This window comes from Polyodon spathula, chromosome 24 (assembly GCF_017654505.1).
Source record: "Polyodon spathula isolate WHYD16114869_AA chromosome 24, ASM1765450v1, whole genome shotgun sequence".
NCBI classification, from domain to species: domain Eukaryota; kingdom Metazoa; phylum Chordata; class Actinopteri; order Acipenseriformes; family Polyodontidae; genus Polyodon; species Polyodon spathula.
The window spans coordinates 24,312,942-24,338,116 of NC_054557.1; the positions used below are offsets into that span (position 1 = coordinate 24,312,942).

A 25,175-nucleotide genomic window follows, 5' to 3' on the forward strand; every position below is an offset into this window, starting at 1 on the left:
CTGAATCTCCCTGAGAAATAAAGCCCATGTTGATTTAAAAGCACTGTGTGTGTAACACATAGCAAATCGGCTGCAAAATAGCTTAAAATATTTTAATAAAACACAGCAGCTCCCAAATGGTTCAGCTTATATTGGCACGTTACAATAACGTAATTTAATTTACTAAAGCATATTGTTCAACAATGTCTTGCACATCTGATAGTTGTAAAGTTACAAAAAATATTTATTTTGTGCACCGATTTTATTTATTTATTTTTTTCATCTGAGTATGATCTCTAGAACAAGTTTAACAGAAAAGCAATAAAGCACAAAAGTCTGCAACAGTTTTCCATTGCTATATCTTACAGGTTTACTGCATAACGTTTCCCTGAAAAACAATGACAACCATTACCAAATGGGAAGCTGTACCAAAGCTGTTTTGGCTTCAAATTACCAACAGTACAGCCTCATATATAGAGACGTATATGCCTTTTAAAGCATAGTGCCCATTGGTCTGCACGGCTTGGATGGGCAGGTCTGGTCTTTGTCCCCTCTGGTGAAGGTGGATCCTTGCTCCAATACTATGACCGTGTCCCCAGTGGTGGGGGTTGTGCCTAGGCCCACCTCTTGGGCTCTTGCAGTGTGAAGCAGGGACTCTGCTATTCTAGAGGCTGAGGGAGCGGGCGCTGGGTTACTACAGGATAAGCGCACCAGCTCCACGAAATCTTGGCACAAGGGGAGGGCCTGCTGTGATTGCCCTTTCTGTTTCAAAAAACGGTTCCCCTTTCTCTCCTGTTCTGCCAGCCAGGAAACGTCCGTGGCTGCAGCTGCACGCTGCATAAGGGCCCAGAACTCTTCTCTCTGCTACACATGTGGCAGGGATGGTAAGGAGCCCGCTGCTGTGGCCTGCCAGATTGATGTGGCTGGGTTTGACACATCTGACCTTGACGCTGTAAAGGACAGCTCATCTGGACTTGGTCTAGGTGCTGGGGATGGGGAGTTAGACTGGGGAAGTTAGGGCTGCCCGGTGGTAGGGGAAAGTCTGCCTTGAGATTGAAGTAGGGTCTCCAGCATTGTCTGCTGAACCCACCCACCCAGAAAACACCCACACTAATCACTTCTAAATCTTTTGTAGTCATTTTTGTATTACTTTAGTATAAATACATGTTAATTTGGATTCATATGTTGCTTTTTTCTGACTTTATGTGAATGAAAAGACACACATTTGCTGTTTTCCCATTGGAAATAGTGATATTTTGAAATGTCACTGTCCTGGTCACAAAAGCAAAGTTTGTGGGGAATAATAGCCATTTTCTATACTTTTGAGGCATAACACTTATTAGGAAATAACACTTACTACCCAGGAACAAAAAAAAAAATTGTTACACGGTGTTATTGTAATGCACTTATGGTATCCCGCTTGGAGCTTGTTCAGAATACCACCGTTAGAATTCTGACTGACTATAATCAGAAAAAGTGAAATATTGCCCCTGTTTTAGCCTCTTTACACTGGCTCCCTGTGCAGTATAGAATTGAGTTAATTATTTTGCTGCAGTGGCGGCGGCAGGATTTAATTCCTGGCTGGGCCCCAAATTTTCACAGATGAGCCGTTTATGACTTAATGATGTCAACGTAATGATGTAATTACCAATATGCGCACTGGGGACACTCTATACTGTCAGAAATAGCACCATATTCTCCAAGAACGCACACTCTACCAAAACATTTTGACAGTCAGACATCCGATTTACCAACAACAGGCATAGCAGCACAAATTCCGTAATGTTAGCGAGCTACAAGTCACTATCACACATAAAGAAAAAGACAAAAGCTCTCAAACATGTATTTGATTTCCCAAAGTGAGCTTAAATTTAAAAAGCTTTCATACAGTGACTAAAAGTGAATGTCAATACTTCCCTTTGAGCTTTAGAAAAGTGTCAGTTATATGGGAACAAAAACAAAACAGGAATAGAGGCATGAGTTGAGCATAACATACATCTCAGCTGCATCAACAACTGAATTCAAATTGATAAAATTAAATGTAGGTACTTAATTACTGGCGCATTTGTTGATAGTCAGTTTGTTTTCTTTTTACAAAATTTGTCGGGACATAGCTAAGACACAAATATAACTCTGGTTTACTGCAAAGTTGGCCAATGGTTCTGTATTATTATATTTCTTAGCAGACACCCTTATCCAGGGCGACTTACAATTGTTACAAGATATCACATTATTTTGTACATACAATTACCCATTTATACAGTATAAATAACTAAACAACAGCTGGTTGCTTGCATGCCTTGCAATGAAAGAAAAGTTCCTGCGTGTTTGAGTTTAATTTCGATACTATACTATCGAAGACATAAGATCTCATATCTCAGCCGTCCAATCACCAATCTTTTTTTCATATCTTTTTCAATCTTTTTTTCAAAACTCTGTTTTGCTGTTAACTTACAAGGCTCTGAATGGATTAGCACTTAATTATTTGGAGGAGTTACTGACCCTGTATCTTTCAAGCCACACTGAGATCACAGGATGCAGTGCTTTAGTCAAGACTAAAAACGCACATTTATTTATGTATTTATTTATTTATTTTCTTAGCAGACGCCCTTACTTCAGTCATAAGAGCAAATAGAAATAGTTCAAGAGCAGTGTAGCAGGGAGAGATCTGTGCAGACTCTGCTGGCGTGTTCACAGTACTGCAGGAAGTGGGCGGCAGTCTTCCAACAACCGCCTGTGAGTCATGGCAGTGACACGGGGAGGTGGGAAGGTAGGTGTGTGGACTTTCCCCCTCTCTGAATGGCTGAGAGGCGAGTCTTGGCAGATTGCTAGCCCTATAAAAAAATGCTCAGCTGTTTCCTCAGGTCTGCCCACTTAAACACAACGAGAGTGCAGAAGCTCTGATTCAGGACCGAGAATCAGTCGAAACAAAGAGTGTTTCACAGCGAGACAGAGAGAGCGGGGAACCCTTGGGCAGACCCCGGCGTATTGTAAAAGAGCAGGCTAGTTAGCCTACAGAGTAGGACGGTGATCCGTACCGCCGACCGGGATAACGCTGCCGAGTGCAGCACCTTTTATTTGTAGTTTTATTACTGTTTTGTTTCCATTGTTCTTTTCGCCTTCTGTTTTCATTATTATTTCTTTGAGCACCTGCGAGTGCACTTGCTGTTCGCGTACCAGCTGTGGTATTTCCGTGGTGCTGTCTATCATCGTTGATAGGCAGCCCACGGTCAACAGTGCCCTCTGCCGGAAAAAGCATGAACTGTTCTCAAATAAAACTGGGCACCTGTGTGGTGTTTTCAATTACATCTGTCTGTCTCCTAGTCAGTGAATTACCCACACCCCTTCCGCACGTGGTGTCAGGGGGGATTCACTGACACTGCCCCAAGCAGTGCATATTCAGAAGGAGCAGACTAGCATTCAGTTTTTGTGGATTTCCCTCCATGTAAACCAGCAAATTAAACAACTCTTATCAATGGGACCCATCTATAGTAAGATTAGAGTGAAAATGCTGCATTTTCATTTAGGTTGCTAAAATAGTAGAACTGGATGACAAAAAAAGCTAATTATATTTCGGCAAATGATTGTTAAAAGATATTTCCCAAATAAACTGTACATGCAGACTGAGGTAATTGTTTTGCATATCTTAATGTGTCTTTGGAGAAAATACAATCGCTCGCTATTTAGCTTCAGAATCACACATTAGACAAAAGGCTACTACAGCAGCTGCCGAAAAGAACGTAAAATAAACAGCTTTCAGAAACCAAACTGGAAAATCAGCTCAGACAAAAAGATATTCCTGTCTGCAAGTTAAATACTAAATACTAGTACTAAAACGATCTAGCACAGCCACCTCGCTTCAACCTGCTGAATAAAGAGGAGTTCCCTGAAGTTGAGTTTGAACACATGAACCAGGGAAGGAAGAATCCGAGGACATCAAACTAAACATCCCTGAGTTGGAGACTGAACGTCTCTGGGAGTGTAACGTGGTGCTGGAGAGAATCTGCATGAGTGAGCAAGCTTCTGGAGATGAACGCTCTCCCAACAGCACGCAAGGTGGTGGAAAGGAAGACAGGCGCTCTCATTTAGAATGCAGTCTAGCAAGTGAGTGACTCCCAGTAGCTGTGACATTGTCATTCTAAATTGCGTGATATCCACCATGTGGTTGAGAGAGAACGAGCATATAGGTTACATTACTAGCTATTTGTTTTTCCTGTACCACTCCAACCAGTTCCAGATAGGACTCAGTTCTGATGAACTTCACATATAAATAACAGTAACGTAATTAATTTATATGTAGTGCCTTTCATAGTGGACCACCAGCACAAGTGCTTTCCAAGATATGAGACTAGGGTGTGTGAACTTTGCATCAGCTGCAGAGTCACTTACACTGGAGGAGGTTAAGGGACTTGCTCAAGGTCACACAATGAGTCAGTGGCTGAGCTGGGATTTGAACCGGGGACTTGCTGGTTACAAACCTGTATAACCAATATAAGAGATATAATGCTGCCATTGCTCTGGGAGGGGGAAATTATACCAAGGTGGTGAAACACTAAAGTAGTGTACATATCATTAAGGGGCTGTGTGGTCCAGCGTTTATGAAAACAAGTTTGAAACAAAGAGGTCCCCAGTTCAAATCCCAGCTCAGCCACTGACTCGTATGAACCAATCATTTAACCTCTTTATGCTCTGTCTTTCAGGTGAGACATTGAAAGTGACTCTGCAAATGATTCATAGTTCACACACCCTCATATCTTGTAAAGCACTTTGTGATGGTGGTCCACTACAAAAGGTGCTTTATAAAAATAGATTATTATTATAAAAAAAAATGTTCATTGTAAAAATATGGATATTTTTGTAAATGCGTAACGTAATGCTATTGAAAAAGATATAATTGTAGCATGTGTTAGAGGAAATAGACCTGAAACATTACAGGAGAGCTTTGAATGCATGTTTTAAAAGATTTTGAAGGCAGTCTTATGAAACTGCTAGTAAAATCAAGAAGGGATCAAACTGCTATGCAAAGGGAGGCTTATTTCCATCCCTGTCTAAGCCTACAAGCAGTCCCTCTTACTTTCTTTCCTGTTCATATTTTCAGTTTCCAGTCCAGAAACTAAAGTGAGGGCGGGCGGTGGAGAATATCCTGACTGTGGGAAAGGTTTCATCCAGTTGGGGCATTTTCAAATGCACCAGCGAGAGGGAAGGGAGGGATCATGTAGGTTATATTACTAGCTATTTGTTTTTCCTGTACCACTCCAACCAGTTCCAGATAGGACTCACTGCTGGTGAACGTCAGATAAATATATAGATATAATGTTGCCATTGCTTGAGGGGGAGGGGGGCTATTATAGCAAGGGGGACATTTAAGTACCGTATACAGTTGACTCCGCATAATTGCATGGGCTCCCAACAGGTGTGAACTCATGCACATAACAGGAGTGAGGGAATACAATGGCTCATACAGGAACTCACACAGGAGAGAAACCGTATCACTACTTTGACTGTGGGAAAAGTTTCAGTCGGTCAGACAGCCTTGTTTCACAACAATGAATTCCTACAGGAGAGAAACCGTATCACTGCTCTGACTGTGGGAAGAGTTTCATTCGGTCAGACTGCCTTGTTTCACACCAGCGAATTCACACAGGAAAGAAATCATACCACTGCTCTGACTGTGGGAAGAGTTTCAGTTGGTCAGGCAACCTTGTTTCACACCAGCAAATTCACAGAGGAGAGAAACTTGCATTATGAATCCCTGTGTAGTTATTGTTTTGTGTATCACTCTTAACAACTTCAACTCCAGATGTAAAAATGAAACCCCTTCCCAGGTACCAGATTTTTTTTTAAATAATAATGTTTTTAAACCAGTAATTACTATAAAATGTTAACATATAATGAATAAAACACAAATAAATGACCTAAACTATGTTTTTTCATTAACCATTTATGCTCCTGTGTTCTACATAACCATGTTCGATATAGAGATAAAAACATTTTTTTTTAATAATGGAAACAAAAACACTGCTAATAACTATAATAATCAGTAAACAGTAATCATTAAATAAAAATCAAACATGAAAATGTGTGCCATTATCGACTTGCTCTGTACCATTTGTTGAAATGTTCAACAAAACAGAACCCTGGGTTGCCTTGGCAACCACTGTACATTTTTCTTGTGTCCGTTCTTTTGTTTTTATTTTCGTAGCAGACCCTACACCTTTTTTGCAGTCACTGCTTCCCTTGTGTTGGAGGGATAGTCACAAATGCAAGTATAGGGCTACTTTGCGCAGGCGTTGTGATGGATCTGGCAGCTGTAGATGCCTGCTTCATTGCCTTTTACCCAGTGCTGTGTTTTGATGGTATTTTGCCGCAGTACTGCCATTTCAAATGCAACTGGCTTACCTGTAAAGTAGCTGCATGCTCTTTTGTTTGTACAGTCACAAAGGTAAGTGATTTTCTTTTTGGGAACAAAAAGCACTCCAATCGAGAATGCAAACTCCCAAGTTCCATGGCGGGCACATCTGTGTAAATAGGTGCAAAATCAAATGATGGAAGACTGGCATCATGGTAGGGATCAGTAATAAACACCCAGTCCCCTGCTGTTCTTGGCTCCACATCCTCTTCATCATCATCGCTGAGTGATAAGTCAGCATCACTGTCACTGGTATCGAAATCCTCCGAACCAACTTTGAAATCTTCATCACTCCTGTTGTTGTTCTCCACGTATGTTGCAATGTTTAGCTTTCGTTAAGAACTATATAAACTACAACTAAACAAGTAATAATAATAACAATAATAATAATATAAAACACTGTATACAGTGTCTATAGAAAGTCTACACACCCTTTCAAAATTTGCACCTTTTGTTGCCTTATAGCCTTGAATTAAAATGCATTAAAATAGTTTTTTTTTTCCATTTATCTACACATCCTACCCCACAACTTTCATGTGAAAAAAATGTTCTAGAAATTTTTAGAAAATTAATTAAAAATAAAAACTGAAATAGCTTGGTTGGAAAAGTTTCCACCCCCCTTGTAATAAGTGGCCTCAACCTGTGTTAAATTGTTGTGATTCACATGATTTTTCAGGATAAATTCAGCAGTTCCTGTAGGTTCCCTCTCCTGGGTAGTGCATTTCAAAGCAAAGACTCAACCTTGAGCACCAAAGAGCTTTCAAAAAACCTCCGTGAAAAGCTCTTGAGAGGCACAGATCAGAGGATGGGTATAAAAAAATATGGGGGGGGATATGTGACGGGGAACTCCCCGTCTATATGAACAAGTTTGGAACTGGCAGGGAGGGGGTTAAATTTCTCCCTGCCAGGAAAACATGTGAGAATGTAGCTGGAGCCCTAATTGAATAATTATTGATTAATTGGGCTCCAGCCACAGGAGATAAAAGCCAGGGGAGAGGGCCCCACACCTCATCAATCTAAAGGGTGGTGAGTGTGAGTGTGAGTGTGAGTGTGGAGTGTGCAGTGTGTCAGTGTGCAGTGTGCAGTGTGCAGTGGTGTGTTTTCTGTTTGGGGTGTGTTTTTTTTTTGCATTGAAGAGTTTTGTGTGTTCTTTTTTCTTTTAAAGAAAGGAATATTTTGTTTAAACCTTGGAACCTGACTGTTTCTGTGAGTTCATTTTTGATTATTTTTTAACCTCTTCTGTTGGCCCTTGTGCTGTTTATTTGAATATTTTTGTTTAATAAAAGAACTTTATTTTTTACTTTAATCTGTCTCTGAGCCTCAACACTGTCATCCTGCCACATACCACTATGAGTGAAAGATGCAAGTGTTATTATTCTTAAATTGCCTAACAAGTATAGAATAACCCAAGTAATAAATCCCTAAGAGAGTTAAGCTGTTTGCAATGTCTAACCAAAGTCAGAACCAGACATGTTTGGTGTCCAAAGAAATGTAATTTAATATGGTAAAAATAACAGGAATTCAGAATAAAATCTGAATTATTTAGCAAAATTTATGCATGTTTTAAAAAGTTTCCTCTTTCCAGATTATGATAATAAACCAAATCAGACAGAGGAAGGGGGGAGCAATCAATCAAGACTGCAAGCCCAATCATTGCAAAATTGCCAATCAAAGCATGCAGTGGGAAATTCAAATATAGCCCCCTCTGCTATCCTCTCAGACAACTACAAGACTGCACCTGGAGCCCTCAGCTCTCAGTATTTATCCATCAAGGTTTGACACTTGGAGAAACACAAGGTAACGGAACACTGAAAGTGACTGCTTTTCAGGCTAGGTAATAATACTCTTAAATATCTCTTCAGGTTTTGTGTGACCCCTTGTTGTGTCAGTATATACTAGTATTTCTTTGGTAAATTGTTGTTTTAAACCTTAGTTCTCATTGTAATGCTCTTAATGTGACTAATTGTGTAACTTTTGTGTAATTTTCAAACTTATTTTGGTTGCATGCTTAATAAATACCATCTTTCTAAGAAGAGATTCCCAGTATTGAATCATTTGCTCATGTTTAACAAACACAATTTATGAACTTTGAACAGGCTGGAATGTGGTCTATTTTCGGCTTGTTGTAACATGTAAATCTGCCATCGTTTTCAGAGACCGATATTAAAAACGGGTTTGTACATTACAATAGTACCCACAGCTATTTTTGGAGGTCCCACCGAGATCTTGACTATCGAAGGTATCTCTTTATCCCCTACAATTCTTGGAGGTCCTTTAATTTATTGCTCTTAAGAATATATTAACTGCCTACTATAGTACCTACAGACGAAACTAAAATGGAACTTTTTGGCCTAAATGCAAAGCGTTATGTTTGGTGCAAACCCAACACAGTGAATCACCCAAAGAACATCATCCCTACTGTAAAGCATGGAATGGCAGCATCATGTTATGGGGATGTTTCTCATCGGCAGGGACTGGGGCACTTGTCAGGATAAGCAAAGTACAGAGAAGTTCTTGAGGAAAACCTGCTGAAACTGGGACAGAAGTTCACCTTTCAGCATGACAACAACTCAAAGCACACAGCCAAAGCTACACTGGAGTAGCTAAGGAATAAAAAGGTAAATGTCCTTGAGTGGCCCATTCAGAGCCCCAACCTAAATCCAATCGAAAATTTGTGGCATGACTTGAAGATTGCTGTCCATCAACACTCCCCAAGGAACTTGACAGAGCTTGAACAGTTTTGTAAAGAACAATTGTCAAATATTGCCAAATCTAGGTGTGCATCATTGGTAGAGACCTATCCCAACAAAGTCACAGCTGTAATTGCTGCCAAAGGTGCTTCCACCAAGTATTAACTGGGAGGGTGGAGACTTATCCAATTATTATCTTTCAGTTTTATATTTGTAATATATATTTTTTTCTCAATAAAAACTTTTTTCCCCTTAACAGTGTGGAGTATGGTGTGTAGATAAGTCGGAAAAAATCCTCATTTAAATGCATGAAACTCTGAGGAGCTGACACAACAAAATGTGAAAAACGTTCAAGGGGGTGTAGACTTTCTATAGGCACAGTATACTTGTAAAAGTTGAATGGCTTCCCGCAATATCTGTCTTCTAAACACCCACAGGTAGCTTGGAATCTCTACACGGTACGCAATTGGATACAAATGTCACCTGACCCTGCACTGACTTTCATGGCACATTCCACAGTACTAATGCTGCCTTAGGGAATGAAACCTGAAACGCTAGACCAAAGAAATCGCTCATAGAACAGAATGGGAAACTTGACGTATGCACGTACGGCATGGTACTGTAAGTGGGTTTCATTTGCTGTACGTCATGGTGTTGAAATGGTTAAAAGCACGCATTTTAAATGGTAAAAATGCACTTCAACTCTTGCACTCTGATTGTGTCAGAAAGTAGGCAGTGTAAAGGTTAGATTTCTTCTTAAAAATAATAAGCCAGTTGTTTCAATATGAAACAAAAATACATTGGAAATGTGAAAAAAAGCCAAGTTATAAAAAGTGCCCAGCCACCTAAGGTAGTGATATCAAAAACACAAGCCAAGTTTCAAGAAACTATTGAGTCAACTTTGCCCAGCACAAAGCAAATAGGTAAAACTGATGGGGGCCAAGGTTGCCCCAATTGTTTCTTCTAACTTGTATCAAAAAACGCAAGCTAGGTTAGAAGAAACAATTGGGGCAACTTTGGCCCCCACCGCTTTGACAGTTGTGCCTATTTGCTTTGTGCTGGCCAAGGCTGCCCCAATTATTTCTTAAAACTTGGCTTGTGTTTTTGATCTGTCTACTTGAAATGGCTGGGCACTTTTGATAACTTTTTTTTTTCACATTTCCAATATGGTTTTTATTTCAGATTTATATATACAAAGGGAAGAATTGATACAGTTTGCTGGAGGACCCATGAAGAAATTGATCCATCCTGGCTGGGCAGTAGGATATTCCAGAAACCCTGGATCCTGGCAGCACTGAATGGAATTGATTATAATTGTGTTTTTTAACTTAGGACCCTGTTCAAACAGAGCACTTGTATAATCCTATCCACATAAGAGACTAGTTATGTATAATTCTTGAATATTTCAATGATATAGTCCTTGTGATGGGGGTTGGTGGGTGTAACGCCGGTGGGACCAGAAGTAACGACACAGAGGCAGGAAGTGAGGTGCAACCTGCGCACCAGCAAACAAAACAAACAAAAGAAACCCCTGGAAATACCAGCAATGGTAATTCCGGGTTAGAAAACACATGAATAAACAAAACAGTCCTGAACTCAATAAATTAAAACATGTAAAGTCCGCGGCAGTTCCAGCTGTCACCACGTTGATGGTGGCGCTGTGACAAAGTCTAGTCTCCTCCAGCTCTGTCTATGGCTCACAACGATGATCAATGTCCTGGGACGGGAGGGAAAGGGTCTGGGTGTTTTCGTAAAGGTCCATCGGGTTGGGAAAGGGGAAGGTAGCAGGAATTCCACACAGGCAGCCACCTGTCCAGCGCTCTGGAAAACAATCACACACAGTAGTAACACATGTTCCAACAGCACAGCTTCTTCCGGCTTGCTACCCCAGGACAGAGAGAGTGAGCAAGGGAAAAGGCGTTGCTTAAATAGGGCTGAGCCCAGCCCCTGCAATCAGCCAGCTGATTGCCTGGCCATGCTGAGTCATGCTACTCAACATGGCTGCTGCCTAGCCAGTACTGTTACTGCTGACTGCTCTCCAGCACTGCCAGTGGTCAGGAGGGCGCGTTGTAGCACTCCACAACACTCTCCCTGTGACAGTCCTACATCAAAGAATTGCTCAGTTTTGGTTGTTTGAATGTTTTGGTTTATGAGGGCTATCAGTTTGTGTGTGTGAAGTTAAATAAATCTGTCAGTATGGGTTATTATTACCACTTTCAGGGTCTCATTCATATAAAGTACCAGCTCTTCATTGCTGGAATGCATGTGTTCACTATTAAACAATTGTGCTGTTACAGTAGGAAAGCACGTCATGGCCACTGGCTATGGGTTCCGTTATACTTGTATGCTGCTGCACAACTAGTTTTGCTCACTTCCTGTATTGGAGCACCCAGAAGTATAAGTAGAAGTTAGTGTTGCGGCACAGAAGCTGGGCCTCTATTTGGATGATGAGTTCTTACAGGATCTGAACCTGACCATTTCCGTGATCCTTCAGTTCTTACAGGATCTGAACCTGACCATTTCCGTGATCCTTCAGTTCGTATAGGATCTGAACCTGACCATTTCCGTGATCCTTCAGTTCTTACAGGATCTGAACCTGACCATTTCCGTGATCCTTCAGTTCTTATAGGATCTGAACCTGACCATTTCCGTGATCCTTCAGTTTGTATAGGATCTGAACCTGACCATTTCCGTGATCCTTCAGTTCTTACAGGATCTGAACCTGACCATTTCCGTGATCCTTCAGTTCGTATAGGATCTGAACCTGACCATTTCCGTGATCCTTCAGTTCTTACAGGATCTGAACCTGACCATTTCCGTGATCCTTCAGTTCTTACAGGATCTGAACCTGACCATTTCCGTGATCCTTCAGTTCTTACAGGATCTGAACCTGACCATTTCCGTGATCCTTCAGTTCTTACAGGATCTGAACCTGACCATTTCCGTGATCCTTCAGTTCTTACAGGATCTGAACCTGACCATTGCAGTGATCCTTCAGTTCTTACAGGATCTGAACCTGACCATTTCCGTGATCCTTCAGTTCTTACAGGATCTGAACCTGACCATTTCCTTGATCCTTCAGTTCTTACAGGATCTGAACCTGACCATTTCAGTGATCCTTCAGTTCTTACAGGATCTGAACCTAACCATTTCAGTGATTTTTCAGTTCTTTTTTCAGCCTCATACTGCAAGGGCCTTGATGATCCAAAAGTAAATTTATTTTTTGTTGATCTTGTCTTGCTGTGTGCAGTGCTGAAATAAAGCTTCTTCACTGCACTAATTAAATATTTTGTCAGACATTATAATCATGCACAAATGTGCCAGAAAGCATCATTTTAAAACTTTAAACAATTTAAAACCCTGATGTGCTTATGAGTAGTGATATTTGAAAATTTAAAAAAGCCCCTTGTTTACAATTATTTCTCCACTCCATTTTCGTATCATAAAACAAATTACTGTATGACTTGTGCAATAGATGTATTGACTAGTATTTGCATTTAACAATCTCTTGTGTAAAGGTATCTTTTCAGATTTCTTTAGCCTAGTTTAAAATGCTGCTCTGCATTTGTACAGCATGTCCCCAACAGCCTAGTTGAGATTATTATAAATATGCAATGATCTTTCCGTAGGGGGAAAACTCTTTAATGTTTATTCATATTAATAATTACATCCTTAAAATGTGCAAAATGCACAGAATTGTAGTCCTGTAATGAAGGGCACTTTCTGACCGAAGTTTCGAACCTTCTACACCTAACAGCTGCTGCTTGCAATACTCATACATATAGTAGTGTTTTACGATAATGCAATTTTCTGTTTGTTTATCACTGTAAATTATCACGATAATCAGACCGGCTGAATAAATTACATTTTTTGTAACGTGTCTTGTTATTGCTAATTTGTTTACAAAATAACAAATTAAAATCTCAGCTGCTGGACAGTTCCACATTCCAAAACACAGATCAGATGTTACTGTCATCCCGGCTGGGATCTTCATATACAGCATGTGGCGATGTGGCTGTGTGGCGTGGGGAATAATGCAATGTCCAGACGTAATATTCCCAAAACAGTTTCATTTATTACAACATTTAAATAATAATACCGCCCCTCTACCAACTATGGTATTCGGGGAGTAGACAGTGGGTTACAGTCCCAAAACAAACAACAAGGCTTCTTTTTATAATCCTTGGGTGCACAGAAAAGTGCTCAATGCACTTGTATCCTGGTGGTGCTGTGCAGAGTTGTGCATCGCTGTGAATGGGTGAGTAGTGCTCTGGGTGGTTGTGCTCTCAGTCCTCTTTCACTAAACATTCAGCAAGATGTTTCAGGGTAAGGGGCCATACTCACATAACTGTGTTCCCCTTGTACTACCAAACTCCTCCCTGGTGCCACGTGGTATCCAATCGCTGCAGGCCCCGCAGCTGATCACTTCCTCCATAGCAGCTGACTTCCGGTTCCCACCTACCTCTATGGTAAAGCATACCACCAACCTTACACAGTGCCCTTTCTGGTCGGGAGGCAGATTTACAGCTCAAAAATTCATTTTTGAATCCACAAAGTAATTTTGCAACCTTTATAAAATAATTATTAATTAATACTTACACTTTAATTTTTTTGCACAATACAGTATACCCCGAGGTATCTTTTCTAACATTTATTCTCTTGGTCCCACTGTAGTCTGTTGAAAATCAATTTCTCCAAAACTAAGCATAGCTCAATGAAATACTTCAGAATGGTTGAACATCTTTTTGTAGACTGCAGATAAAATGGTGTCTTTTTCTGCCATCTCTCTGAAACCTTTTTCTTGGAAACTGTAGAGGTGCCTGCCTCTGTGATTAACCACATTTTTAACTGAAAAGGTTATGTATTTAAAATCAGGCACAGATCAATGTAAAGTTGGACGATAAATAACAAAAGCAAGAAAAGTATCAACATTACAATTAAATACCAAGAAAAAACAAGTTTTTACTCTGCTTGCTCTGAATTGCAAAGCGAAATCTGACTTGGCAGACGGGTGAAATTTGCCACGGCATCACCAGCATATTTTAATAGAGCCTTGCATAAACAACATAAGCCATCCTTTTTAGATTTTTTTTTTTTTATTAGGAAATTATTCCAGACATGCGACTTTGCTTTGCAGAATTTAAGCAGCTCAAAATCTCTGTGCTTCTGCCATATTTTCTTTTGTTTTAGCACTGCACGCATTACAATTTCTCACGGGAAGTGATTATCTCACGAGATAATAGCCAAGATTTTCCTGTAGATATTTTTCAATTAGTTTCTACTAGTTTGTCGATAGTTATCCACATAGACGGGCAGCTGCAGAGTATTATAGCTATTTGACCTAGAGCAGATGTTGCTTCTGGTTTTCTAAAAGTTGTCAGAATTGGGAGGTGCATATCTAGCAAGAGACAATTCAGGTATGCAAAAGAGAAGTAAGATATAAGATATTATTCTAAGAAATGTCCAATATTTGAGAACTATGTTGCATTATTTACAAAAAGAATATAAAAAGTTGTATACTGGAAGTATACTTGTGTCAAAATAGGATAGTATAATGGTACAAATGGTATACTAAAATCAGACCATTTTGGCACAAAATTTGTAAGGGATGATATTGGATAGTGATTCAAACTTCTTTATACCCTCTGCTGAATATTGAAAACTATGGGAGGTGAAAAATAACAAAAATAAAATAACAAATGTGCACGCATTATATATTAAAATGTGCAAGTGTCGTATATTAAACATACAAGTCAAATACTAAATACAGTACACCCTCGCTATAACAACCCTGTTTGGGTCCAAAGCCTGTCTATGAGCTGGGTTTTCTGTCAAGCTGACTTCATATCAATCAGACAGCTACCCTAACTGTTAAATGTAATAGCTTAATGTAGGAAATATTCCCTGAATATGATAATACATGAACATATATTAATGATATAACTGGACTAATTAATGAAACTGCTGTGTCTTAGGAAAAAAAGCAAACTGCCCTGTCTTAAGAAAAAGGGCCCCTTAGTTCCTGACAGGAATACTGATCTGAAGATGACCAGGGCTAGGAGGGGGCATCTGTACTGGGTGAGGCTGAAAGGACAGTGAAGAGACCGCAAAACTGCAAACACAATCGGTTTAGTGCAAGGAAGACAATGTACAGATGTCAACAAGTCCCAGCTGCAACAACAAGCTTCTGGACGACAGGAAGCAAACAAAAGGACAAAGCTCGAAGATTCGTGAGTTAAAAAGGCATGTGTGAACAGGATGGCTTACAGTGGTGACATCAGACCAGAAACAGACTCAAAACAACAAGGAATGGTGGGGCAAACTGAAGCGCTACGGCGCGCAGTGTTTTATTAAATTATAATCAAAACAAAAGAGTTTAAACAAAACAAAAGGTGCGTTGGCAAAGCAAATAATAAACAGAAACAAAACAAGTATGGTGCTGTTTTTTAGCCAGCACATATAGCAATTATTATATTCCTCGTTTCACAGACTTATGTCTCTCCTCTGACACACTCTGTGAGCGCACACAGCTGCAGACTTTTATATTCTGGCTGAGGGGTTAACTAACTATTAATTAATTAGTCTGCACGAGATTAATAAGGATGCGTGACTGTCAGCTAGTTAAATAATCAGTAGCTGATCAGTCACGCATCCTCACAAGGTTTTAAAATCAATACAAAACAATAACGACAAATAATGGTGGCGGCTTGGTCGGCCTGTATAAAAATACAACAACAATAATAATAATAATAATAATAATAAATAATAATAATAATAATAATAAATTACAGAAATAGCTCACAATATACCTAGGGGCGGGGCTCCCTGTCACACAAGATACACAAATGATCTCATGAAAGTGGCAACTCAACAGAGGAAAAAAAGACTATAAAAATCAAAGCGAAATTGAACATTTTGCACTCCACATAAAATTCTAAACAAGGTGCTGTCACTCTGCTAAGTAAAACTAGAACTCCGGGACTCTGCCTAAAAACTGAATCAAGACAGGACTCTGCCTGAGAATGGACCCAAGACGAGGAAGCAAGCTGCAAGCGGGTCAACGACCACAGGCAACAAGACTGAGCCCCTGCAAGAAGACTGCCGTGAAACCAACAGAAACTTTTATCAGACAAACCAGTCTGGGTCTGCTATACACCTAAAACCACAGTATCCAAAAGAAACTGTGCCCTGCTACCTACGTACTAAAACATTCAGCGAAGAACACAGTGCGGACGGGCGCTGTTGTGGATCCTATACCGAGGACTGGAGACCTTGTTGCAGCTGTTTTTTGATTCTATCAAGAATTGAAAGCTTTGTTGCTGAGAGGAGTTTTGTACTGGACACTTCAACAGATTGAGTTTCCAAACCAGCAGACCAAAAGTCTAAGCTTCAAGGAACCGTTGAGTATAATTCCAGTTGCATTTTCCTTTCATGGAACTAAATTAATTAATTGTAACACATTCACATAGAATTGAACTGTTAAATTTAGTTTGCGCACTTTGCGTGTGAAATAAATTTTAGTGAAACTTGATGAAGTAACTAGAAGTAACCTACCTCATACTGTTATATGATTAATTTCTTTAAAAGTAAACTTGCCATATACTTAATCTATATACCTTTTAATAAGCTTAATGTGATATATTCTTAAGATTGTCTGCATTATCTGAGATGTACTGTGCTTGGATGTTGCTGTGTGTGTGAGCGAGTGACTAGCTACATCACAGCCTGCTTGTTGATGTATGAGGAGACAGGTGGTGTCATATTTCAATTGCCTGCTAGTCAAGCATGACTGTAGTGAGAGCTTTGGAATTGTCTTTTTGCTTCGACTAAGATTTACTTTCGAACTTTTCTGATTTCTGTTTATTATTTGTGTACTTACTAAAATACTACTATTGATTAACCATTCCTTGTGTCTGTGCGTGAATGTGTCTTCACATTAAATCCTCAATCTTTAGATCACGTCAATTTAAACATTGTAAGAGAACTAATCAACCCAGATAAATAATAAATTATCAATTATTGAATTGTTCCTACACTAACAATAATAGATTGTTTTATATATGAGAATTCTATCTATATGTGTATAAGGTATGTAAAATGTGGTCCTACTAGGGAATTTTTAACAGTTGCACCACGAATAAAAAAAATAAATAGCAAACTAAAACATTCCTTTAAGATATACCGAGACGATTACAACCTAAATGGATGGATCTACTGTCCATTGAATATTAATATTATGTTTTAAAATCAGCCTTCCAATGAAATAAATAATGGATATCTTCTGACAAGGCTTTCCAGCACACTCTGCTAGTACAGTAGGTGGATTCACTTCAGACAACATAGGCAGTCACCACTGGATTGCTGAGGATTCAAAAGTTCTCTGAAACAGCCTTATAGATTTCCTTTACAAGTTCAGAACAGTCACTGTCATAAATAGATAAGAAGGATCTATAAAGTTCATGGATTGATTGGCTGGACAATGCTTGTGTAATATATTCATTTGTCTCCTTTCAATGATCTCATTACTACGGAACCCCTAAAGGGACTTGGTGAAAATTAAAAAGGGAGGCCACTATCTCGTGCACACGACTTCTCACGAGCATGACATATTATAGTAAGTCTCGTGCATGAGATATTATAGTAAGTCTAGTGCATGAGATATTACAGTACGTCGTGTGCAGGAGAAAATAGCCTTCCATTTCAATTTTTACACCATGTACCCTTAGGGGTTCAGTACATTACTATGCCACACATTCATCACATTTCTTTTCCAGCTTATCAAACACATGTTTTTGTGTCCTTCATAAACAAAAACAAAATAAAAAAGAAGGAAAACTCAAACGGTTATGACAGCTATAAATATTTGTATATTCGGAAAAAGTACACTATACAGAACTTGTCTCACTAAAGATGTCTTACTATTCAAACCAGTAATTAGCTTTTCCAATTCACATATAATTATATGAAAACAAAAATGGTTGTTCTGGTTTTAGACCTGACCTGCACATGTTGTCTGAAGTGAATCCACCTGCTGTTTGTGTGTGCTGGAAAGCCTTGTCAGAACATGGGTCTAAGGGGGCAGTGACGGCTTTACCTGATAATTACGTGTTTTTTGGAATGTTTGCTCTTACCGTCAAGTACAATGTAGTTTTCTTCTGTTTAATATACTATGTTAATGTACAGTCCATTTACGCAGTCTCGTTTATCAGTGTAAATCCTGCACGGCATATCAGTATTTTTCCAGCACCTCAAAAAAGTAACTAGGCTTCAAATATGTTGGTAATGTTACTGTAAATAAAATTTGAAAAAAGTAAGATAGAAAGAAAGAAAGGCCGAGTTTGAGTGCAGTTTCTGGAGCACTGTATCACACATCATGTTTTAAACGAATCTAAATGACATCTTGCTGATGGGTTGTTTAAGAGAATGTATTCTAAAATACTAAACAGTTGTTTTACTGAAAGAAATATCTTCACATAGCGCTGTGAAAGAGATTAATATCCATGTGTTCTTGTTATTTGTGTCCGGGTGCAGTATGATGCAACATTCCCTTAATTCTAAGAACTCAGTCAGTGCACGCTATCATTATAACGTATTGAAACAAGCTCAAAATGGTTACACTAAACTGCTGTTAAATGATGTGCAGCGTGTAATTGACTCCATAGCGTTCGCACACGCATGTACTGTTATATATGATAATCTATAAAATAATATATAGGTATAATATATATATATATATAATATATATATATATATATATACAGTAATGTTAAAACTGTATGCACTTGTAAGACCTCATCTTGAATATTGTGTTCAGTTCTGGTCACCTACCAGAATTATTCCGGCTTAAAAGGAATGTCATATGCAGACAGGCTAAAAGAATTGAATCTGTTCAGTCTTGAACAAAGAAGACTACGTGGCGACCTAATTCAAGCATTCAAAATTCTAAAAGGTATTGACAGTGTCGACCCAGGGACTTTTTCAGCCTGAAAAAAGAAACAAGGACCTTATTGTTGAATAATTTCACCGGCAGATTTCAGTTTATTTGTTATATTTTATTATATTTTAAAATGAATCGATCTTGTTGATGCCCGCCATTCCTTCCGTGCGTCACAAACAACTAAACTTTTAATACGTCACGAAGCTCTTGACTCAGTCAGGCTGCGCGCAGGCAGTAGTATGTTCGCTGCCTGTTGAATTTTGCGCAACGAAGGAAAGGTTAGGGGTATGTAACATTTTTGTTTCTAAATCCAATGTACTGACCTTGATTTACATCATCCCCCGTATAAACGTCTAGTTCTCACCTGCTTATGAACTGGGTTTTGTGCCTTATTGTTTGAACAATACCAGCGGCGACCTGTCTGTATGTTTGCATTTGGATTTGAATGCAGTTGTACTCAACCCTGCTGGACACAGAACATGTTTTAAGTGTTTAAAGAGGTGTTTGAATAATGCATGGCAAACAGATCTCCTTAATGACACACAAACAAAAAAAAAAAATTTCTTTCAGCAAAAGCTTTTCGATCAGTGTGATGCAAAGCTTAGATTCAAAACAGTTTACATCGAAGTAGCTTCACACATCCAGTGATGTACATTTTTTAAAAAATTAGATGATCTGAACGTCCACGGAGTGCCTACGCATACCCAGTTTAAATTTAGAATAATTCCATTTTAGAATCTTATAAAAAGACTCTCTCTCTCTCTCTCTCTCTCTCTCTCTCTCTCTCTCTCTCTCTCTCTATATATATATATATATATATCAGAAAAAAAGCTCTGCTTTTGTTTTTTGTGACGATACAAAAACCCAGCTAAAGTGGATTTAAACCTAATTTAAGGTTTTTAAAATTTTTGTTTAACAGTTGTAAAAGTTTTTTCCCAAATACTAGGGACTTTCGAATCACCATACTTAACTTCACTTATGTATTCTGTTTCCGTAAGTTGATACGGGGAAAAATGAAGTAAGTCTGACTTGTTTATAAATAAAATTTTCACTGACGCAATACTGTTAATTAAAGTAAACGTATTTCCTATTGTACAGCTTCTTTGCATAAGGTGACCGTTTCCCGTCCACTGGCAAAGGGCATCGATAACCTAATCAGTACCTATTTGGATTAGTATTGGCAGACACTCATGAACTCTGTGTTGTCAGGCTTTGTTTCACAGACGTAGCCAGCGCGGCTGTCCTTACAAAGGTACCACTAAATGTTCCTGTCAGGATGCTGCACTCTGATTGATTACACCGTGTAACAAATTATTATTATTTTTTTTGGTTCCTGGGTAGTAAGTGTTATTTCCTAATTGCTTATGCCTCAAAAGTATAGAAAATGGCTATTATTCCCCACAAACTTTGCTTTTGTGACCAGGACAGTGATATTTTGAAATTTACCTATTTTCCAGAACATTCCAGATAGATTCAGTGCTGAGTAAACTTGGAGTAACTTCTAGAACTTTCCAGTAATATAAATAGTAGTATAAATACAGGGGCCTTAAGCCCACCAGTTCAGTTTAGTTCCAGCTGCCTAAGTGGATACATATCTGCATTTTTCTGAGATGGCATCAAGAGGCTGCAATGGTGGCATTCCTGATGGGTCTCCAAGGCGGTTTTACCAAGTTTCCCTGCTATCTTTGCCTTTGGGACAGCAGGGACACCAAGGCGCACTACCACAGGCGGGACTGGCCACAGCGGACCGAGTTCTCTGTGGGGAGGAACAACGTCAAGTGGGAGCCACTGGTGGACCCCCGGAAGGTGCTGATGCCACCACTGCACATCAAATTGGGCCTTATGAAACAATTTGTCAGAGCTCTAGATAAGGAGTCGGCAGCCTTCAAGACTTCTTCCCTAAGCTATCTGAGGCAAAGGTCAAAGCCGGTGTCTTCGTCGGACCACAGATAAAAGATCCTGGAGTGCAATGAATTCCCCAAGAAGATCACTAGTAAGGAGAAAGCGGCTTGGAACAGCTTTGTTGCAGTGGTTCGGGGCTTCCTGGGCAATCACAAGGCCGAAAACTACATGGAGCTGGTTGAGACTGGTGAAGAACTACAGCACAATGGGCTGTAGGATGTCCCTCAAAGTCAGATAAATAATCTTCTCCCAACACCAAAACCATAAACCTAAGGTCAATATCGTATACTGCAGCCATTAGCATTACACATCTAAAGTAGTGCATGTTTGGCAGAGAATAAGCGTTTTTGTTACTTAAAATAAGTGACCGGAGGTGCTGACTTCCTCAGTTGTCCTGACAGGTACATTTCGTGGTACCTTTGTAGGCAATGCGCAGCCAGCCTCCCTCAGCAACGTTTCAGAGCTGCGCTGGGCTGTGCACGATCTGCACAACTTTCAGTGGGTGGAGTTAGGGACGTCACGCAGTAGCCCTCGGGGAATGCGCATCTGTGCAGATCTGCGCTATAAGAACACGACCAGGGGTTTGTTTCACAAAAGCGATTTGCAACGCTTCGAAATCGCAAGCATCTCGCAAATAAAACATAAAACTTTCACATGGCTGCGACATCGCAGATTTTCACCAGAAACCACAAGTAGAAATTTTTATCGCAGATCCTGTGTTATAGAACATACCATGGCGCTCATACTAGATCGCTGCGGAACTGTACACTTTATTGAACGAATTTCTCATGTAAAACATTGATGACAATATGAACTTGTCTTTATTTATAACCCCCCCCCCCCCCCCCCCCCGTGTGTGTGTGTGTGTCACATATATATATATATATATATATATATATATATATATATATATATATATATATATATATATATATATATATATATATATATATATATATATATAGATAGATATATATAATAGATAATCTATATATCATATATATATATAGATATATAGACACACACACACGGTTTAAACAATTACAAAACAACATTTATTTAATGACGCGTGGCCCAAAGGTATGTGGGTGAAAATATATTTATTAAATACAATCATATAGGGGAAAGTTTGGTAAAAAGGGATAAATCTTAAGAGGGTGTAAATCTTAAAATGAAATACGCCATTGAGGTAAAATGGGATACATACATGTTAATGACAATGCATAACCTTTATTTGTAGTTATAGCTACAGGAAAAAAATAATTTATAAAATGAAAACAAAAGTATGCTGATGGCTTAAGGTCATTGGGCTTAGTCTACACAGTTCAAAGTGAATTGGTCGTTGTCACTGTCCATACCGGCACACGCATCAGCAGCTACAATGATACAAATGTGTAACATCTGCACATATAAATGTGGAGGATATTACCACTTTCAAATCTGTTTATCAAAACTTTCGAACCTCTCCAGGGCCCTGTGAGCACGTGGGCCCCTGTCCTGTTGCATCGGCTATTGCTGCAGCACTGTGGGTAACACCGTATATCGTTAGGTTACTTACCGTAACCCTAGTTCCCTGAAAGAGAAAGCGACCACCGCTTACATTGGTATGGGATATTCCTGCCCTTTGGGTAGGTATTGCTGAGCTCTCTATACCAGAGCTACCAAAAGGCCTTTTCCTGTGATGACTCACTCGGTCCCGCCTACTGAGGGAATAAAATTGTCATTTGCAGGAAGATCCTGCTCTTTTTCCATCAAACCCGTGAAGGCGACCGAAGCAACCTCGCGGGTGGTGGTCGTTGTCGTCTTCTCTTTTAGGGAACCAGGGTTATGGTAAGTAACCTAACATTCCCTTTCAATTCGAAGACGACCACCACTTACATTGGTATGGTATAATGTATCCCAAAGCTGTTGCAAGGGAGATGGAACGGCAGCACATGAGCGACACACAACACAGCCTAACCTAGAGGTTAGCGGTGAGAACTTCCACAACTGTGTCTGATAGCCCTAGAGCTAACCAGTGGCCCCTTTCATGGGCCAGACCCATAACTGGAACCTGCCTGGTTCCGGGCACATGCGAAGTAGACCCAGCTGAATGGTCGAGATAGCTGCGACTCTTTGTATCGGTTATGGTAAGGCCCAGCCCAACCAGATGCTTCGTCACAACAGCCATGTTGGCCAGTGCTCCCTCTCGTGACGGGGAACAGATCAACCAGCCGTCAAGACAGTTTAATACTCTGATCCCCTGCAGCCGCAGGAGAGCCAGGATAGCATCGACGCACTTTGAGAACATACACGGAGCTAGGGAAAATCTGAATGGCAGCACAGCAAACTTGTACGTGCTTCCCTAAAAGGAAAAGCACAGGTACTTTCTGCGCTCTGAACAAATGGGAACATGAAAGTATGCGTCCCTTAAGTCCACGGTGGTGAACCAGTAGCCCGGCTGGACGAACTGGAGGATGTGACAGTGTGTCAGCAATCGGAATCTCTTTTCTTTTAAGAACCCATTGAGAGCCTCAGGTCCTGGATGGAGCGAAAGCAGCCGTCTTTCTTGGGTACCAGAAAGTACATGGAGTAGTACCCCTCTCTGTGGGAGATGGGGTCTACGAGACGAATGGCTCGCTTGCACAGCAAGGCAGCCACTCTTTCTGAAGTACCAAGGCTTGCAGAGGGTCTGGCGTGAAAGTATTTGTGACACCTGGAAAGGGAGGAGATCCCAAATGAAACTGAAGCGCATAGCCGTTTTGCATGGTGGCGAACACCCAGGAGTCTGAGGTGCAAGAGCGCCAGTACAGCAGCTGTTGTGCCTAAAAGGGGGTCTGAGGCCGCCAGCCTTCAGGAGCCCTGCTCGGGCTGCCGAGGATGGGGCTGGCAGATTGGAACGAGTATTTATGGCTCTGCCCCTGAAAATGTCTCCACTGATGCTGGTTTGTGGACTGACCACGACCTGCATTCCATCTGCCTGCCGGCCAGGCTCGGTTACCTGCTGGTGTGCCCTGAAGGCGATGCCTTAGGTCACCCAGCGGAGCCTTGCACAGTACACCATTCAAATACGCAGTAAGCACACGCTGTATTAGCCAAGCGAGTTTCCTGCGCTTTTGCTGTGTATGCTCACTTTAAATATGTCTCTGTCACCCTGCATTGGGGTTCGGGCACATCAAGGCTTTAATGAGACCACCACACCCCCCGGCAGGGCCTTAACCAGGGCCGTGATGGTGGAGTCTACTGGGGGGAATGCTGGTGTCCGCGATGGTGGAGTCGGCCAGCAGTTATCCCACCAGGCCAAGCTTATCTGCGCCTTCTAAGGAGACGAGTGTGTGGCCTGCTTTAGCATACTGGGTCCCGAGGCAGGGTGGTCACAGGAGGAGTGTACCTCCTCCAAATAATCTGGAAAAGCCGGGAAACTCTGAGGGCGGAGAGCCAGCGCCTGCGTCCGGAAGACGGACCGGTGTGGTTCAGCCTCTGTGTCCAGGGGACTTGCAGGAAAGCTGCAGCACGTCCCACGAGTACTGAAATGGAGCTGGACAGCAGGGTGGTACTGGGTTCCGAGACACTCTCAGAATGAGGCTCTTCCTTGGCAAGGGTCTCACCCACTTGCATTTCGAGAAAGAAGCCCCGTCACCTTACGGACAGCATGTCCACCTGTGCCAGCTGAGATGACCCTTCCCACCCTTTCTACACTCCCATAGGAGAGGGAGGGTATGGCGATTGGGGTTGCGGGACCTGGACAGGGGCCTGTGCCGCCTGTCTAGCCAAGAGCTCCAGGACCTGGGTCATCTGGGCCTTGAGGTCCATAATGTCTCTTGCCTGCTTGGAGCGCTTCACCCATCTCACCTGTGGAGATGGGGAGCAACTGTGGGTGGCCTGTGCATTGGGAAACCCGACAGGGGTCCCTGAGACAGGTCATCTGGGGCGATCCGGCCGTAGAGGACGCAGAGCTCACCCTTTTGGCTCTCTCTAGCCGGGCCTCCTTCAGTCGGGGCTGAAGGGCCTCGCAGACACTACATGCCCCGTCCCTCTCGAGGGCCATGGTGGCATGTTGTACGCCCAAGCAGCGCATGCAGAGGGTGTGCCTGTCCTCCTGCGGGATGCTAGCGTTGCTGGCTGTGCAGGGATGAAACCCCGACATAGGCCTGGCCTTGCGCATCAGTACTGGGGCACTGCTTACACTGTGTTGAACACTGGAAGCGTCAGTGTAGTGTGTACAACCACTGGTGTTGCACTGGTGTAGCAAGGGTATTAACCTTGCACACCTTGTGCC

General features: G+C 41.0%; 1 pseudogene; it reads left to right on the forward strand.

Annotated features, from left to right (window-relative positions):
• Window positions 1-24,219, forward strand: part of LOC121298973 — a 74,760-nt pseudogene extending 50,541 nt beyond the window's left edge.
• The last annotated feature ends 956 nt before the right edge of the window (window positions 24,220-25,175 follow it).